General features: G+C 43.3%; 1 protein-coding gene across 1 annotated transcript in view; it reads right to left on the bottom strand.

Annotated features, from left to right (window-relative positions):
• ZFHX3 (zinc finger homeobox 3) overlaps window positions 1–13,629 on the bottom strand; it is a 421,065-nt gene that overhangs the window by 224,093 nt on the left and 183,343 nt on the right.

Below are 13,629 nucleotides of genomic sequence, written 5' to 3'. Positions count from 1 at the left end.
GAGATGCAGCATTTTACCAGTTTGACAACTGACCCTTCTCAATGAGGAAAATTCAAAGCCAAGCCGACAAGTAGGTTTGAAATGGTTATTTGTCAATTTTCTTCACTCATTGATATGTCTTACCTATTCTTTGCAAAATAGAGCAAAACAAAACAAAATTTCCAGCTGCTGAAACAGAGCTTTTTCTCTTATCTCCTCCCAAACAGGCTAATCAACATAATTCATGGTAAGAAGGGAAGAAAATGAACAGCCTTACATGGATATTTCATCAAGATTCTGGAGAGCTTCATAAAGCAGCCTCTTTTAGAAACCATAAAATGAAACAAGACATATTTCTGGGGTTGTCAGCAGGTATATCCACTGGTTTTGTGGTAAGTAATCTCTTTGGGAGGAAGTCTTTGCTCTGATGTCTGTGTTGGATGTTCTGTGGCTCCCCCCAGCCGCACCAGTGCAGGTCTGTTCACTGGAAAAGGAGGCGGTGATGATATTGCTTCTAACAACCAGACTGAAGTATAGCCTGAGGCGATCTTCCAAAGCCCCCTCCAAACAGCCTCTAATTAATTTTAATCCTGCCACTCCAATGAGTCCCAAGAGTGCAGCAACCAAAACAAAAAAAACCTTCATCAAGTCATTCAGAAAAGCTTTGACGGCGTTGCTTCAAGATTTTAGGGCTCCAAGCAGAAAGCGCTGTAGAAAGATTTTTTTATGCGCTTTTCCTTCAGTTTCTTTATCTTCTATCCTCAAACCCATAAAAAGCCTATTTCTGATGAACAGTATCATTCCCATTCCTCTCCAGGCCCCACAGGTTCACTTTACAAGGTGGATGGCAAGTCTTAGGGAAACCCACCATGGTCATCCATGGAAATGGCTCTCTGCAGCCTGGGCTAAGCATGGCAGACCCGTCCCCTTCACGTTCTCCTCCAGCCCTCAACCCCAAGACAGAAAGGCAGTTTGCACAAGCGGAAGCAGAAGCAAAACGCAACCAAACCCCATTCTGACACCAAACATCCAAAATCGAGATCTAAATCTCCAGTGCCATCATTGACTTTAACACCAGCCAACGCGGCAGGAATAACCACTCCCTAAGCACATAAAACTACTTATTTTGTCACATTCTTTAGGATGAGGGTAGAAAAGCTGATTCTATTTTTGCCTAGCAGGAGTATTGCTATAATTGCTCACAAAGCCGTGTGAATATGAAATTTTGGGAATGCTCTCAAATTTAGCAGTAAAAATGCTCTTTGCATTTACCTTTCCACTGAATTTTACACAATTTGATTTTGCTGGAGGAAACGCTCACAGCAAACAAACTTCTAAAGCGCTATAGAATTTCTCCCAAACTGAATTTTAGATTTGCATGTGCTTAAGAATATCGGTGATGGAAAACGTTTGTAAGCAGAATGGCAGTGTTCAAGAAAAGGGAAGCTCAGGAAGACAAATACTGGCAACTACATTGTGATTTGAATAGGTGGTGAAGGTTTCCTTGTGAATCACCTTTGCAAAAAATGCATTCCTCTGTTGGTTTATTCAATTTTAGATGCTTCATGAAATGGATTAGGTGTCAAGGGTTCCTTGGGAAAAGGACTTTGTTTGGCTGGAGGTGTTTATATGAGGTGTTTGGGTGTTAATGACAGATCAGAGAAAGGAACGTGACAGAGGACTGGATTGGAAACGTGGATACTCATACCCTCCCATTATGTAGGTTATAAATTGAGGATCACACTATTTTTTTCCCCACATTTCCACAGTTCTGATTCAGGATATAGAACACACATAAAGAATTTTTCCGCATTGCTCAATGCATGGTCCCCTTCATTTACTTTCTACAACTGAAACCCTGCTCTGACATCCAAGTTATTAAATTCCTTGTAAGCTTTTCTTCAAATCCCTTGTGATACAAGGTACTTTTATTACCTCTATTTTACCGACTGCGGAGCTGAGATCCATAGTGATTAAAGGAAAAGTATCTTCTAACTGTGGATACCTAATTAAGAGAGGTCTACAAACTGTTTTCTCAGAACGCTCCTTATGTCTCCAAAATGGTCTTCAGTAGCAGTTGTGAGTACAAATTCAGACCCCTGCATCTCAAATGAACCATGAAGAAATTGAAGAATACCCAATTAGTAACAGTCTGTGAAAAGTTAGGTTGAAGTGAATTAACTAGCATCACAAAGGAAAAAAGGTGGCAAAGGAAAGGAAAACAATCAGTTTTCCAAGGCAGTATTCAACCATCTTAACCATCAAATAATGCTTTCTTCTCCTTTTCTTAGGCTGATTCGTTACTTCCAACTTCTGGAGCAGACAAAAGAGGGGTCCTGCAGACGGCAATGTCCTCCACCACAACCTCTGGTCCTTCCTCCTCCTCTTCTGCTGGCCCCAGCAGGGGTCACTCAGAGCCCAGGAACGACACTGCCCAGCGGCTCACACTAGGGATGGGCAACCTAGGGATCATGGTGAGGTGTCACCAAGCAGCATCAACATTGGTTGGCATTTTTACTATCCCTGTACTTCTGATATCAACTTTATGCAAAGCATGTAGCTAAGCCTGGCTTTGGTCAGCACCATCTATCTCCACCTACATCTGGAGGCAGACGGTGCCGGCTCAGGCTCCTCTTGCTTTCATCAGCCCTTCTTTCCTGGAAAAAGGTGGTGCCATACACGTAGCCTCGCTGTTTCAATACAGAGACAGCAAGACCCTAGATGTGGATGATCTTATCCCCTCCCCTTAGATGGTGATGATCTTGTCTCTCCCTAGCAAAGTGCCAGATGAGGACAGACCGTACGCTTAGTCTTGAAGCCCATGTTATATGGAAATAGGAGGCTCCTCCTTCTGACAGGGAAGGGATGAGAAGTGCCAAACGCAATGTCGTTCTGTAGCTTTTGCCACGGGGTAGAAGCTCAAGAGCATCACACGTGCCATAGGCTGGTACAACATGCAACAGCTCGGAGCTGGAACTGGGGATGATCTCAACGTTTGGCTGAAGTGTGCCCATGGTGAGTGGAGCCTCGTGGACATCTGTTCAGATTTAACCCCATCCTCCTGAACACGTGAGAAATGTAGGATGTGGAGCTTTCCGTAAAGCTTACAACGTGGGTAAATAGTGACAGAAACAGCGAAAGATAAATATCTGATCCAAACCCCACCCACTGCCCAATGTAGAGTTTGAAATCTGGGCTGGAGATTTCTGGAAAAAAAGGTTGATAGAATTCCTTAATATAAACAATGTATCCCTAACCAATTTCTTTTTTTTTTTTTTTAAAGGAATCAACTACTTGATCAGTAGGGAAAGAAAAGAAAGCCTGTGGCAGACACGGAGAATTTCCAGTCCAAGTGGTTTATGCCTCACAAACGTAGAAGCAGCTGGAAATAGCATTTCCTAGTAGGAAGTCTAACTACCAAACTAAGGGTTTGTGCTGTGAAACACTAGCGCAGATTGTCTCAGAGTATGTCCGCAGGGTAGGAGGACTGGCCAGATCCTTCCAGAGTTCGCAATGGCAGCAGATGACTTGTCAGGGCAATGCTAAAAGGCGGGGAAGCTGTGAGTTCCTGCATAGAGTCCCCAGCCCAGAGGGCAGGAAAGGCTCTTCAGAGTTTCCTGGAAACAGAGACGTGTCCGCACTGCGTTCTGCGGCTGACAGCATCGAAAGGCTAAAAAGCTGTACTGTGTCACTAGCTTGTAAATGTTTCCTCCAAGTTTTTCTAATGAATGCACTACAGAATAATCTAGATTTACACCAACAGGATGTTTGCATGTAAAGAAATGCTTTCTGCTTCCAAGTTCTACATATTCTATTCTACTAAATGCCTCAACGTCTTTTTAGTATTTACATGCTACCTCCTTGCAAACAATCCTGTAGTATCTGGAACACTCCAAAGTGTCCGTGCCAAACACAATGATTCATTGCACTGCTTTCATAATGGGCAAGAAAAGAAGCTTTTGAGTTCTGTAACCCATAACAACTTTGAAAAGAACAAAGGACCCTCTCCAAAGTCACTGGAGTTAATAGAGCTCTTTTCACTAAAGCCTAACCTGAGTTTCTTGAGTGACTAAATATAAGCTCCCTGCCATCTCACTCAAGATATTCTCTAGCTGTGGCGATAGTGACTGTTCATTTTCTGCTTACCACTGTAATGAAACAAAATCATGGAAGGTTAAACAAAGACACTGATGGTCTATAGAGGTGATTGGAACCAATGAAATGGAACCAGTATCCTCTGAACTGCCTGCTCACCCCAACACAGGCAGCAGCACACCCACTCTTCCAGAAGGATTTTCCAGTCCCGTGCCTGCTTAAGCAGTAAGCATTAATCTATATCAAACAGATCATTCGTGCACATTAAGGAAACCATTTTCTCTCCACCTTTTCCAAGCACCGCATTCCTATGGCCACCACTGACAGAGCTCTCCTCTAGAAAGACAACACTGCTCCCACCTTTCCAGGTAGCACACAGAAAAATGCAGGCAAAAGCATCAAGAAAAACCAGTGAAGGACCATTATTTCAAACTGCTTTTAGATGTCACGGGACACTTTTAAGGCTCAGCTTGACACGGTGCTGGGCCATCTCATTTAAACTATCTATCACCTAAAAGGTGGGTCCAGATGATCCCCGAGGTCCCTTCCAACCTGGCATTCTGTGATCCTGTGTCTCCTGGGACCAAACAGCAGCTTGCTGCCTTTTAAACCCGTTTCTTTTTACAGGCAGATCTACCAAGAGGATAATAGGGTGATTATCCGTAAAAGGCTGAAGTGGGGGGACTCTCATCTAACAAGAGAATGCAGGCTGGTTTATCTTTCATGACACACACTGAATTTAGCGGTATTTCAGTTATTCATTTTGTTTAAATACAGTTTAACTGTCTTACATATCCGCGTGGAAAAAAACTCACCAACTTCAAGAATTCATTCCAGAGACTCTCATAGCTTATGGATTTAACTGGAAGACTCTTATGGTAACACCCAGCTTGTGAAAATTTGTTTCAGTTCAATGTTTTTCTTCTCCTTTTGGAGCCAACTACTCTTTTTGAACATGATTTTCTAAGGTCATAATCAGGAAAACAAGATTGCCTGCCTAGCAGTTCTCACCTTACTCCCAATTTGACCAATTTCAACCAAAACAAAGGCACTAAAAGTCTCAAAGGCATTTTGCGTTGCTACAGATGTTGACAAATTGCTTGCCACATGGAAGAAATAGTGTTCCCATGGAGAAAAAGGCCAGCTGCCGCACAGCCCACGCAGTCGTAGCTCACAGAGTGGTCAGCACGAGCCTTGACTGCATCTGCCAGAACACCCTGTCCCTCACACAGCCAAAGGGCCAGAAAGATGGAAAGTGATGTAGTTATTGCCATGGGATAAGCAGGGTGGGACATGATCTTCATGGAAAACTGAAGTTTGTGGATTTGCTTGCTTACTGACCAAATCATAGAATTATAGAATGGTTTGGGTTGGAAGGGACCTTAAAGATCCTTCACTACCAATCCCACTGCCACAGGCAGGGACATCTTCCATTGTACTTCAGGAATGTGTAGTCTTAGGTTAAGAAAGACATTCTATATACAATCACCGCAGTCAAAATTCAAGCATCTCATAAAACCTTTCATCAGTTCATTTTAGCATACTGGAAAATCATTATGCAGCACTGGATTCCCCTGGCAAACATTCTGCTGGTGTTTCCCTGCTTGCCAGTATGAGATAACCAACTCAGAATGGGTAGATGTGAAAATTACCAGGAATTAGAAAGCGGCTTAAATGACACTTGACATGAGTTAGTCCATAGCACGCAAAGGCAAGAAAGCCATACCACTGCTTCATCAGAAAAGTAAACACCTGCCCAGATCCCCACCGCAGCATCCTCTGCATGTTAATGGAAGGAGGGGGGGGCTCAGAATTCAGGAGGAAGCACACCCGCACCTCTACACTGCTCTTTTGTATTTCAATTTTCTTTGGCCAGTGGGGATGATTTTATAGCATCACAGCAGAACATTATCTTTTATACTTTGACAAAATGAAACCGAGTCCTTGGGATTTTTTCACCCATTGCTCTCTTGGCTACTTCACTGCAGTACTATTTCATTACTTATTGATTTTTCAACATGCTGTCTGCATCACTGTAATTTACACAAGTTCTGATAGCCCTCAGCGATTCTTAACACCTCAGGGTGAGATCATGGAGTTCACTTGAGATAGCAAAGGTAGGCAACAAGTTCTTTGGCAAAGATGACAAATTGACAAACTTGATAGTCAAGGAGGAAATCTGAGCTGGTAGAGGCATGTCAGACCCTAAATCAGCAAGATATTTTTCTTAGAGAAATTGAATTAGAGCAAGTTTTTACCCTAGAAATTACTCTCCTGTATAGCTAATAAGGGACTGCAAAGCGAGTGGCTAAACCCCAAGAAATTAATAATGCATGTCCCTTACGTAGCCGGTGAACTAATGCTATTTTTGTTGTAACTGGAGATAACCACTGGTCTAGAGATAGGCTTGTTATGAGAGAGCGTAGCTCATCACAAACAAGGACAAGCAACTACAAAGAGCTTCTCTTACATTGAGGTAAGCAACTGTTTCTTCATCAAGCACTTTGTCACGCTTCTGCCCTTTCGAATAACTCCAAGGCAGTCGCTTGGAGGGCAGTGCTCGCTTCGACCAGAAATGATGGTCGAAACCGACATCTCTGATACAACGCCATTTAAGACTGCGTGCGCCTGTCTCCATTTTGCTGCCTCAGAGCTCCAAAACGCAGACGTTTCTGCAAGAAACCGGGCACTGCTTAGCGAAATGAGCTCTAATCTTATCAGAGGGTCTGATCCTACCGGTATCATGCACACTGATAGCACTTCAAATCACTTTAGGATATCTGAGTCGATACCGACTGGCCTTTCCATCCTCCCAAGTAAACTACAAAATGCTTCAGACATTTTTTGAAGTGTCCTTTCCTCTGTGGTTGGAATAACGTTACCATGAGCAATATACTTTTTAGACTGGCTCCCTTCTCACTGAACTATAATTTGGGGAAAAAAAGGTTTATCTGAATTCTGTGATGACTTTTGGGTAAGGCCTAAAGGTCTCCTGAACCCTTTGTTATAGGCTGATGCATCTACGTTTGCAGAAGGTCTTTTACCCTATGGGAAAACAGAAGGCTGAATGGAGAGATGGTGAAGTAAACCCAAAATCTAGCAACTACCAGCAATTTTCTCAATATATCAAAATCCTAAGAAAAGTGAGTTTCAGTACAGGCAAAGCCATACTTAAGACTTACAGAATGCATCTAACGAAGGGTAAGAAGATCTCCTGAGAACCTTTATGGGTGGATACTTTGGGTATTTTTGTTGCCAGCTGTACTGCAGAGAACTGATAAAAGTAATAATACAAAATAAAATGTATAAGGACCTCCAATGATGAGCGGGAAGTAGAAACTTCTTCTCATGGCAGCACATATGGCACAAACTCTTTATGGCACGCACCAGTAAAACCTGAAACTCTGAAAACAGTTTCTCTCCAAGGTGGTGAGCTAGCAAGCATCTTCCATATAAAGTGCAACCAAGTGTGATTCAGGTGGATGGGGCATCCTTTGGAAAGATGTTGTCTGGAGGAAGAGATAAGCAAGGGCCGTGTGGGAAGAATGGAAGTGCTCCTAGACCGCCAGTTCAGATGGATGTCAAAACTGCCTCTAATGGGGGAGATACTAACAAGATTTTGTACCACACACATCAGGATACCAGTCCACTGTTCATAAGATCTTGGAGAACATGCTTGGGATGCCCCTCCAGAGGCTGCCTGGCCTGTTGCCCTGTATCCTGATCTAAACTGACAATCCTCTCGGTGTTGTATATGCCCTGTGAAAGCCTTTCAGTCCCTGTATTTTTATTTAGAGAGGGATTTCCTCATAATCTCACTGACTTTCAGGTTGGAGATGCTGTAAGCGAGCTCTTTATAGGAGTACAGCAGTATCTGAGACAGAGGATGACACCCCCCATCACCCGGCACACCTTTAACAGAGCTTCCGTAAGCTTAAAGATAAAAGGATTTCTTCCACCATCGGGTTGTCGTACACGTTAGAGGCTTGTACTGCTGCGTGCACGCGAGGGCTCGGCTGGCTCGTGGCACGGCTGTATCTCTTTGGGGCAGAGACTGCATTGCTACTCTGTCTTTGTGGTTTGTCTTGGAGCTCAGGAGTTACCTCAGGCACGTTGAGAGTATAAATAAGTAGAATAAAAAACCTGTGCTGTGGTGCAGTCTGGGACTTTCTCCATGAATTCAAGAGGGTGCGAACACCAACTTAAAAATATACTACAACATTATACTGAATCATACAGCATTGAAAGGCTTGGAGGAAAGGAGCATTTCTTTCCCTGGAAAACATCCCTAATAATGTACAAGTATGCTTAGATTTTATTCTTTCTCGAGCCAGCCCCCAGGACAGCAGGCACTGCGACGTCAAGATGTGGTAGAAATCTGGGTTAACAGCAAGATGTTCAGACACTTCCTGAGACTTTCATGAGAAAAGGCATCCTGAATCCTAAGAGCTGCAAACTGTCCCACACGTCTGGCAGGAGGCGAGAGGGAGCACGAAGGCTCTGAGCTGAGGCCACAGCAAGCGTAGTGGAGCAGGGGGCCCTCCTCAAGGGAGCAGGTGCGTGCTGATCGCACACAGGCAAGATTGCAGAAGACCTTGTTTCAGAAGGTCTTAGAGAGAACAGGACATTGAAGAAGACCACCTGTATGACTTGGTATGCTGTCTGAAACAACTCTCCGGATTTCTCCTGTTCTGATTCCCAGTACTCTGAGCTCCATGTGATTCTGCAACCCCCCTTGGTATAAACAAGTGCAAGAAGCTGCCAGCCTCACACAGCCAAGAGTCTCCACCTCTCCACAGCATTGTGCCACGGTGCTCACAGCTACAGGTTCTAGTTTTTACACCTTACTCCTCAAATCGGAACGAGAGAATACTTACAGGAGACCAAAATGGATTTGTTACAACACTGGCTAAACGGTCCCTAAGGAACAGTGACCACCGTGACTCGGGGAGATAATCCTAACAAAGATATGGAGTTCCTCCTAAGGAGAAAGATAAAGAAATAGCAAACCTGTTGCCTGACAGCAAGGGGCTCTCACGCCACACATTGCTCCTCTAAGCCTCCAGCTCTGCCTTCGGCCACGCTGCTTTCACAGGGCTGAGAGGGGTTCCAGCATCCCCACCAACAGAACCCGAGCCGGGCCACAGTCACGCTAGGAACGACGGCGGATAAATCGGTTTTACTGAAAACAAGTGAAGGACAAAAGAGACAAAGCCAAAAACAGAGCAAAGAGGATCTGAAAACGTCCTAAGAATTGTTTGTAAAAGGCTGCAACTGTAATTAAAAGTCTGTGAAATTCAATGGCAAGGACTGCACAGAACCCCCTGCTGCTTCTCTTCAGCCGGAAAGCTCTGCATCGCTCTCATTTCTTTTTTGTTAGTACTTTACTTAATCTAAAATGCTAAGTTTTAATTAAAAAGTCTTTTATTTACATAATATTTTTTTTTGGACACTCTAGCAAGCTCACACCAGGAGCTGGGCTCTTTTAAATGGATTTTTAAATGAAATCCACGTGGGTCTGACTGGACTCCTCACTCAGCCTCTCAGCATCCCACGCTGGGACCCACAAAGCCAGACAGACCCGCGATGTCCACTGGGCCTTGCTGGGGTAGCAGGAAGCTTTCGGCTTTAATAAAATGGCAGTGATTAGAGTCCAAGTATTTTAGTTTGCTGGAAATCAGATTAAAAAAAAAAAATACGCTTCGATCCAATTTGGATATTTCCAAATATTGAAATTCTGCATGAAGCAGAAATCCCCCATTTCTAGAAGCCGTATTCATTACCGCTATTTTAGACTGATTTATGGAAGAACTCAGGAAATTGAATTATACATAATAACATTTATTTCAAGAATATCAGTGTTTCATAAAACTCAGCTCATATCGTCAGAACAGATTTAATTTTGATGTAAATATTTTAAGTAGTAAATAATATGTTTCTTTATAATTTGTCCCAGTGCTGAAATAGCCAACCTGTTACAAATCTACACTCTAGCTCTCATTTTAATTTACACATGTCAATTTTCAGCTATTGGGAGTTTGATGCATCTTTCTTTGCTCTCTGAGGTACACGCTCCTCTTCATACCCTAGCTGTAAAACTATTAAAACCTCTCGTTATTTGGCCACAAGCATCCTTGTATTTCTCCTCAGAAAGCAAAACCAAAACAAATGAAAAAAAAGAGGCCCAAATGGAAAAATTTAGTGCATAAGGAGTTGGTCTACTTTTGGAGTCAAGGAGAACGAGCAAAGAAAAAAGCTTTTTTTGTCTTATAAACAGCAATTAATTTGGAGTATAAATGATAAATATCAAGTATTTTCTTGTCCAGAGATGGAATTGGATCTCAGCCGTCTCTCTGACAGTCTCACAGAGCTAAGATGGGGATGAGTGGTCTGACACCTGAATGCTTTCTCCGAAACTCCGATGTGCTTCTTACAAACTCTTTACTAAGGGATTCAAGTGTGATCACAGAAAAAAAACCAATCTGGTTGCAGGGTGAATAAACAGAGATGGCTTTTTCATTCTGTTTCGCCTTGGGAAACTCGACCGTTAAATTAAAGATGGAAAAACCTTTTCTAAGTAATGCCAAAGCTGTGGAGTTGAACACAAAGCAACTCGGGAACCAGGAAGCCCTCCAGTTCCTCCAGTGGCCAGACTGGCCTGGCTTGGCATGTGCATTCCTGCTTTGATTTATTTTTTATTGTTTTTAATGAAACCACAACCTTAAGCTACTGCTTTTAAAAATTGGCAAGCATTTACCTAACGCTGTATCTGCAAATAGGCGAAGTTAATGATATTAATATTTACTGACTCGCAACAGTATGTTTTATTCTGCACCTTTAAAGGAAAACATGAATGACCTCATAAGAACCTGAACCGCATCACTTCCTGACTTTGCTTTTTTTTGCAATTCCCACACTACATTGAAAGCTTTTTCTGTGTCAGACGTGCACGTGTGTGCACACACGGGCATGCACGCTCATACCTATTCACTTATTTACAATTTTGATTGCATGAATCTGTTCATCAACGTTGTGCGAATAACGCCAGGAAAAGATACTCTTCAAAAAAAAATCAATATGCTGAAAGTGCTGTTTTAGGGTTGCAGTAGTTGTTGGTTGTGTTTCTGAGTTATTCCTATTGACCTGAGTTCAAAAACAAGGTATTGATTTATAAAGTACCTTCAGTAAATAAATGCACATTCTTCCTGCTAACCCTAATAACCTGTAGCATACAGAGCAGCGTTTCAGCTCTGTGCAGGAAAGTGCTGCACAGCGTGTCAAGAGTTTTCCAAAAGCTGGCAGACTTTCTGGATGGAAAGGGTAATGGAGAGAACACTGCAAAGGGAAGGTGATTGACTGGGCTGTGAGCAGGAATTGGAAGCGGGGGGAAGAAATGAGAAGGTGATGACTCCTTTTCAAAGGAAGTCCTGCGAATTGGTATGTGTATTTGCTAGTGACATACAGGAAAAACTAGTATAACCTGATGGCATGCACTGAGATTGGCCTCCACTTGTGAACAGTTAGGATATATTTTTAACTTTCACGATAAATGCATCCATCTCAGTGCGAAGGATGAAGATCAGACTGATTTTTAGATATGGGTTTTAATTAAAAAACCCAAAATATCCAGCAGGATTTAGAATAACGCTGCTACATCTAAACTGGCAACTCTTTACAGGCATGACCACCTGAATCACAAAATCATGGAATGGTTTGGATTGGAAGGGACCTTAAAGCCCACCCAGTCCCACGCCCTACCATGGGCAGGGACACCTCCCACTGGATCAGGGACTCCGAGCCCCATCCAACCTGGACGTGAACATCTCCAGGGATGGGGCAGACACGACTTCTCTGGGCAAACATTTCTTTCTAATATCTCAGCTCAATCTCCCCTCTTTCATCCTAAACGCATTCCCCTTGTCCTATCCCTGCGCTCCCTAAAGAACAGCCCCTCCCGGCAGCTTGACCACACCACCACAATAAAGAGCACTGCGACCTGGCTGTCAGCATTACCACGGTGAACCACATCCAGCTTGCGATTGCTGCTACAACACAAGCACCTGGGCATCCAATCCGTGCACCGAGGGACTTCCATCAGGTTTTTAAAGTCTGCTGCAGCTGCTGTCTCTCCAATTTGGGATTACCATCACAAGTATGGCTGTCACCAACACCGCGCTATTTCATCAGATACCAAGTTTTAGAGAGAAAAATATCCCTTATTTTCTCTCTACCTTACAACATCACGTGAAACCAGTCTTATGGGAAAAGAGGCAAATAAGAAAGTTATAAAAAAAAATATCTGAAGAAAAGGCGTATGTAAAGAACATTCATGTGAGGGGACCATGTCCATCTTGAGAGTCCACGTCTTAAGACTCTTACAATATTTACTGTCCACAGAGTCAAAATAACAGTCTAGCTTACTCAGTAAGAGAACCTGGCTATGCCGTGATCATAAATTTCTGTTACGCTTGTACTTGCATGATGAAATGCCTTTGCTCCTCAGAAGTTTTCAGGCTGGGTACCATCTCACCCGAGCATCCCCGAGGGCGGCCAGGAGCAGACTGCGGGGAAAACAGCCCCAAAGTGGCAAATCTGAGAGGAGACCCGGAGAGGCAGTCTTTATCCAAAGCAGGTATTCCGATTTGAAAGATAATATTTCCACTATCTCTGTTTTCCAGGTCTGAGAAGGCCTTTTCTTCTATCAGTAAGGCTGCAAATAAGGGATGCCTGCACAAGACCAAGTTTCCATTGCCAGCAAAGTGACAACGTGACAACCATAAAGAAGATGGTTATTAAAATAAGAGAAACAGAATTATCAACAAAGCTCTGCTCTCACACTGTTTCAAAGGATCGTTTCTATTTAGCTCTTCCACAGCATCTTTCATCTCATTTCCCACTGCAGACTTAAAGGAATTAGACAGTTCAACGAGGCAAGCAGTAAGAACAAAGCCGAGTACTTTGCTGCGGTGCTCCTGCTTTGCTGTTACTGAGAGACCGAGTTGTTTAGAAAGTACAGAAATTCATCTGAATTTTCATACATTCAGAAAGACTTTAATGCCCATTTATTGTCCTGATTTTTATTGCTATGAGGTGAACTTGTCAACAATCAATGGTCTTCTAAATCTAATGGTCTTCTAATGTGTACCCAGCGCACATTCCCAGCTTGGGGCTGAGTGCAGCTGGAAAATCCGCTGGAAATTTTCCAGTGCAGCATCTTTTCACGAGATTTGTCAGGTATGAAACGCTTTGTGGGAATGGGATAGTTTAAACCCATCTTGGGAGGAGTCCCGGCAGGTTTCAGACAGACATGTGCCTACCCTCTCGACCCTCGCACAGCCCTGCAATGCCTCGACTGCTCCCACCTGAAACTCTAGATCCCACCGGTATCCCTCGCTCCCCGTTTGGTTCTCCTGTACGGTGGCCGTCCACTAACACCACCTTTGTCGAGTGGGTCTTATGCTTTCCTAAAGCCATCAGACAACTGCCAAGATGAAAGAAGACAGCTATGTTGGTAAGCACATCTCAGCAAGATGTCCTACAACCTGTATAAACAAT

The sequence above is a fragment of the Cuculus canorus genome, chromosome 13, assembly GCF_017976375.1.
Source record: "Cuculus canorus isolate bCucCan1 chromosome 13, bCucCan1.pri, whole genome shotgun sequence".
In the NCBI taxonomy this organism is placed as follows: domain Eukaryota; kingdom Metazoa; phylum Chordata; class Aves; order Cuculiformes; family Cuculidae; genus Cuculus; species Cuculus canorus.
This window is presented reverse-complemented; position numbering and strand designations above follow the sequence as displayed.